The sequence below is a fragment of the Lygodium microphyllum genome, chromosome 8, assembly GCF_053477565.2.
Source record: "Lygodium microphyllum isolate KBCC chromosome 8, Lygodium_microphyllum_v1.1.10, whole genome shotgun sequence".
NCBI classification, from domain to species: domain Eukaryota; kingdom Viridiplantae; phylum Streptophyta; class Polypodiopsida; order Schizaeales; family Lygodiaceae; genus Lygodium; species Lygodium microphyllum.
In genome coordinates this window covers 3,750,016-3,756,740 of record NC_141142.1, presented here as the reverse complement: position 1 = coordinate 3,756,740, position 6,725 = coordinate 3,750,016, and positions in this window count along the sequence as shown.

Here is a 6,725-nt window from a genome sequence, read left to right as displayed (position 1 = left end):
ATAATTTGTAATTAAAATTTTAAGAAGGAACTGTCATTTTCTTATTAAGGTTTATAACCTAATAAAATGCCACCCATTGTTAATAATTCTTAAAATGAACCCTTCATTAAAATAATTCCCCCTCACTGTATTTTTTTCCCTTTTTTAATAAACACACTTTGTGGGATGGGCGTGTAAAAGTCTTTTAGTTGAAACTGATGGTCAAGGTTATGGTCCGGTCTTGATTTACATTTTTATGGTACTATGATTTGTCTATGTGCTACGATTGCGGGTGCGGTTTGTAGTTTCTTTCTTTCTTGCTTGATACAGGGATTTGGGTGCATGTTTGTTGCATCGCATGAAGTTTTCGACCACATATGTGTAGAGGTCATGCCGAATTTTTTCTAGGATGTGGATTGTTCGGGGTGGTAAATGGGTTAGTTACGTCTATGTATGTCTGTGTGTATTCTGTTGATTGATTTCTTTTTTATAGCCCTTTGGTTGTTTTGTAGGCATTCTTTGTGACTGTCTGTGTTGTGGTGTGTGTGTTTTCCATCTGAATGGCACCTCACGCTCCTCCTCCTATCCAGTATGTCCCACTGGTTAGTAGGGATTACTCTTCCCTACTGGCTTTTGAGCCTATAGCGAAAGCAGGACTCACGACTTTCGTGGCTGCTTCATTCTCCCTAATTCCAGAAGATCCATCCTTGTGTGATGAGTTCCTTGCCTCATACAGCAAGAAGTCGGGACTGGTCCATGGTGCTTCCATGACATTGATATCCCGAGGGTTAGGGAAGGCTTTGTAATTACTTAGTTTGCTTAGTTTGCTTAGGGAAGGCAAAATTTCCTTAGGGAAGGCTCTTCAGGAGTCTCTTTTACTCTTTGGAAATTTTGGATGTCAAGAAAGTGATCAACACTTCAGGAGTCTCTTTTTCCATGATCATTGATCCTGTGTGGAAGTTGGTCTGCTAGTTTCGCCAAGATAGGTTTATGCCTACCAAAACATCATCCCATTACTTGTCCAAAGAGCTCTTTCCAGCTTCTAGGATGGTGTTAAAAGGAGTGGCTATTGATTGGAGCACTTACCTACTCACAAAGATGGATCAACATTTCGTCAAAGTAACTAGAGGAAATGTTACAAACGTCACATATGGATCCTACTTGTATGCTTTCTTGACGTACTCAGGCCTAAAGAAGGGTGTGCTACCACCTCCTCCATCTGATCCAGTACCTCCTCCACCACCTTCAGAAGAGTCAGAACCTATTGATATAGAGGATCTTGATTCTCCTCCCTCCACTGGTCATTCAGCAAAAGCGCTTGAAACGTGTGGCAGATAAAGCTCCTTTAGTTCTTCCTTTAGTCACAATTCTTGCTACTTCTAGCAGTGACCTCCCTGCTTATCTCACATGTAATAACTTGTTTAGAGCACATGGAGAGGGTTCCTTGGACATATCATTCCCTTCATTGAACAGTCTAGTGTCGGGAGATGCCATTCCCTTCCTCTATAAAGACATCCAGAGTTCGATTGAACAATGACAGCCTGTGTTCAACAGCTATATGCTTCCTTTTATGAAGAACTGATGTAGTCCAAAGACCAGTTGCATAAGGCAACATCAGAATTAGCCTCTGCTAAAGACACACTTGCAGATCTATTTAAGCAGATGGAGCAACAAACCCAACTGATTGAGACCCAGAGAGAAGAGATATCTTCTTTGAAGATTCTGTTAATAGAAGCTCAGTTAGAGGTCACTAGAATCTCAGAGGAGAAGGAGAGGATATCCAAAGAAGCTCAAGAGTTTCAAACTCTTTTAGATGCAAAACTCTTAGCCTTACAGACTACTCATGACACAGTGGAATCACAAGCTTTCCAAATCAAGCAGTTGCAAGACCAACTGACACAGTCACGGTCTGTTCCTCCAAGCCCCAATGTTCCACTGATTCCTTCTATCTCTAAGCAGGACTTGGCAATTCTTCAGAGACAGGCTACCTTGTGTCCTTTATTCCAAGATAAAGTGGAAAGATTGCAGTCCAGGATGGATGTGTTATGGTCTATATTTGAGCATTTTCAAGAATATGTTCCTCCGGACCATTCTTTCTTTGTCCACTATCAATTGCAAAAGTTGGCATTTTTCATGAAGCTTTCAACAATGGATATTCCTCTTCGAGAGGATGGTTGGAGTGGGGCTTGGTCTCCTGAGTTGCTGACAGAAGTGGTCTGTATAGTGTTTGAAGATTCTATGACAACAGATACCATGTTGCTGTCATATATGTATCTACGAGGTGATCTATTGATTCCAGATGAAGTAGATATGCCCTGGTATGTGGAAGACGTGGTTTTGCAAGCTATTTTATATGTCAACTATTTGCAGTTGTGGATAGATGACATGTTCCAGAGTTACTCTTCAAAAGTGGCTACTTGCCCTGACAATTTCTGGCACTTAATGATTGATTCTGTGGTCTTGCAAATCAACGTCAGAACACAGCTTCTACCTATGTACAGAGCACTAACCAACTGAGGGTGGATCTCTTAGCTCACCTTTCCAAAAACCATCCATTTGATTCAACCTTTTTTTATGCCTATCAGAGAATATCTATTTTAGGTCCCTCTATTCCTAGCCTATTGTACTACCAACAAATGGCTCATCGCTATGATACCTATTTTTCCCTTTATCAAACCAATTCAACAGCAATCTTACCCCTTCTTTTCCAACCTCAATCTTTTTCTCAAATTCCCATATTTACATATTGTTCTTTTATCGAAGATAGAGTATTTTCCCCTTCTCCACCATGCCCTTCTCCATCTGTCCATATACCTTCTACTTTTCCTATTTATTTAATACCCTTCCTAACTGATTCCCTTAAGTTTTCAACCACTCCTTCTTTAACTTATTCCTCCTTTTATGATTTTGCCTACCCATCTCTTCATCCACTTTTACTTATTCCACTTCCATCTCCTGTCACTTCTATTTCTCAACCCCCTCAGTTGGTTAGTGAATATGAAGGGTTTGATCAGCAGATTCCCAGAAGAAGAGAATGGAGCTCGATTGATTCTCTTACATGACCTCAGATTAACTGGCTAATAATTCCAGGGGATTGGACTACTACCAGTCAAGCATACCAGAACTACCTTCATTTTGCTCACCAATATTCACAATCTCTAGATCTTTCAGTGAGATTGACAGCTCGTTTTGTTTGGTATCTAGCATACATGCATAGGCATTCCCATAATGATCAAAAGGCCATTCCAAAGCTTTGTATGAATGTCAATGTGAACATTGACTCCCACCAGTTGGATGTCGTGTATTTTCATGCCATATGTCTCCCTAGCAGATACCTTGTTTTGCTAGAAAGGATGTGCTACCTATAGTTCTTTCAAAATCCTCCAAAGACATTTGTAGATGAATCCTTCTCCATGGATTGTTTTCGAAACCACCAAGCCTTCAAAAGGGATTATCTTCATTGATGCCCTTGCAATGTATCTTGGATGATTCTTAATGATATATCTCTTTTTGGAGGTGTCATTCAGATGGTTGTGTTAGTGTTTGTGTATGTGTTGTGGGTTAATTGTATGTGATGAGTTCGTGCTGATTGAGAATAATTTGTTCGAGAGCTCTTTTCAAACTATTGATGGTGGATGGAAAGCCTATGGTGGAAAGCTAAAGAGAACCTCTCATATCCTTTACAAATTTGTTATGACTTTTTAAATGATTAATCAGATGCGTTAATAAATAACGAAAGTTTTCCTTTAGTAGTATTTTTCTATCAGATACAAGTAATAAGTTGGGGTCGTGGTTTAGCAAGACTATTAAAGATCCTACGGAAGATAAAATTGAGCTCTTAATGAACTTATATTCTTATTTTCCTTAGGCCGTGAGGACGCTTCCTTTCTAAGTGTGGAAATATGTTGAGAGTGGAAAAAGACTGAATTTTGACTGATTTTTGTTGTTTGTGGGGTCTGAATGATTGATTTTTTATGGATTTAGAGTGATGTATGGTTGTTAGTGGAAGTGTTTGAGAGTGTTTTGGATTATATTGATTATGTTTTGGAAGTTCATGATGATTCTCAGTAGAGATATGAAGCTCTGTAATGTTCTGATAGGTTCTGTTGAGGTTCTGATTGGTTCTATATACCTTCTGTATAGCTTCTGTTTTATTCTGATTGTCTTCTGTATGAAGCATGGATTGATGATTGATGAAGATTGAGATATTTTGGAAGCTTATTGAATAGTTTTTTATAGTATGGAATGATTTGAGTATGAGTTATAAGATTCTGTAGACCTTCTGTAGAGCCTCTGTCTCTACTCTGTCTCTGTACTGTAACTGTACTGTAGCTACTCTGGTGTTGTATTGTAACTGTTCTATAGACCTTCTGTAAGTGTTATGTATAATGTATGTGTGACTTTGGGAAAGTTTTCTAACATTTGGAAAGGATGAATCTAAGTTCAAAAGAGCTAAAACAAGTGGAAGAAGCAGCAACTGAAGACTAAAGAGAAGACTGAAGTGACAATGACAGTAGTGAGCTGTGAAAAGACACTGTAGTGGCTTTGGTGACTCTTCATATCAGACATACCTCTTGGGAGGTGCATCCACGACATAAGAAGGATTATTAAGAATTATTATGAAAGTATTGTAGTGAGGAGATGATGTATTATTGATAGAAAGAGAGAGAGAGAGCCAGAGATAGTCAATTCTATCAAAACAGTGTAACTGTATATGAGAGATTGAGAGAGAGAACTATGAAGACATTGAAAAATGATAATATTATGTGATTGATTTCCATTCAAAGATGGTGTATTCTTTTGTGTTCTTTGTTATATTGATGGATTCTATGAAGACGTTGAAGATTATGGTTGACTTTATCAAATCCGTGGGAGATATCTACTATGATGCTGCGTGAAGATTTGCTGTTTTCTTTGTTTTGGTCATCAAAAGAATGAAATAAAAGCTTGTTGATATTACAAGATAGATTTTCTTGCAAGAGAATTCCCTTTTCCTTAGTGTTCCTCTTGGGGCTCCAAGCAGATTCCAAAGATTGTCAACAGACACGAAGCCCAACCACAATGGCGACGACGTGTTTGGGATACTAACCTTGATGCTTGGATGGCTTTCTACAGCACCATACCCAAACAAGTGCAACTTCCCTACCGACATGCCATATCCACGAGAAATAGGGGTAGGTTACAACCCGAATATGCATGGAAGGTACAACTTTCCAAGGATCTATAATGTGAATGCAAAAAGCCTAGAGGAGTGCCTGGATCTTCATTGAGTAGGACATCCATCCATCCATCACACACTTCCTGTCAAAGAGAGAAGTAGAGAGAGAAAGAGGAGAGATAAGGTTGCATAAGAGAGAGAAAGAGAGTGACGAGGAGAGAGAAATACTAGAATTGGAGAGAGAAAGACAAGAAAGAGAAAGAAGCCATAGAAGCTATGAGCAAGATGGGAGAGAAGGACAGTAATTGTATTAATGTGTCAAAAGATAATGAAAAATTACATGTCCTCTCCTTTTATACCAATGTCAGTGTGACATGGCATAACATCAATATTATTTTACACTAAATCCTTATTCCCAGCTTCTTACTCTTCCTCTACTAGTTCTCATCATGCCCTGATCCTACCTTTATTACCACATGTAATTATCTTAGGGTACTGAGGATTTTGCTCAACCATAGAGGAAGAGGCCCAACTCTTGCCATTCTTTTTTTATATAAACGATGCTATTGATAGCTACATGATGGCCCATCTGATTATGAGGGCCACGCTCTTGCCTTCTTTGCATGGCCATCCTAGAAGACATGAATGATAGCTGATTCACCAAGTGCATCCACCCCTCCTGTCAACGACACCTCTAAATGTATGCATTAAAATAAAAGGCTAAGTAGACCCTTCCTTACCAAGTCCCTTAGGCCCCCTCGTAGCGTAGACCCTGAAGAGCATAGGGCGTACCTCCTTCCCATGTATTGTCAAAAAAATAAAAAACAAAAGATAAAAAGCAAGGAGAAAAGGAAAATAAAGGACAAAGAAAAAGCACAAAAAAATGACTAAATGGAATTCTCATGTACCATCAAAGTGCCACAGACATTGCATTTAGGGACAATCATATCCCTAGACCTTTCCCAACTTCACACTTAGGGCATATCAAGGGAAAGACACACCTAGGGAGCTTGCACTCGCCTAAAGTAGACATGTCTCCCTAAGTCACACCCATAGCACCTCCCCTCATACACAAATAGGGTCCTCAAGTGTGAAAGAACACCATAGGATCCCGTGCAATTCGTTGACCCAACTCCCAATCTCACTGGCACGGATACGATGCACTGCACAGTGAGGTAGACACACCTATAAGTAGTGAGTGCACTTCCTTTTTCCTTTTCAAGTACACTCAACAACTGCAATCAACCATTGGCATCGGAGGTCCCCATTACCCACCCAAGTCTATCCTCGACCTCCACAATCTCTCATCCAATTTTGTGGTGCTTCTTCTCCCCATCCAATCTCCACAAAGCCCCATCACTAATCCACAACATGGCAACACTTCAACCAGTCGATCCCTCATCAACAAGTGCCTACAAGTGCCCTTGCACTCGGTTAAGAGGGGGATAATGTTAACCCTAGTGCAAAGAAAGAAAAAAGAAAATTAAAAGACGTAGGGCAAAGCAAAAAAAGACGGCCCAATTGAAAAAATAGGAGGAAAAAATGCTAAAAGTGCAAGGACAACCTTAAAAGTTCAGGGTAAGTACAA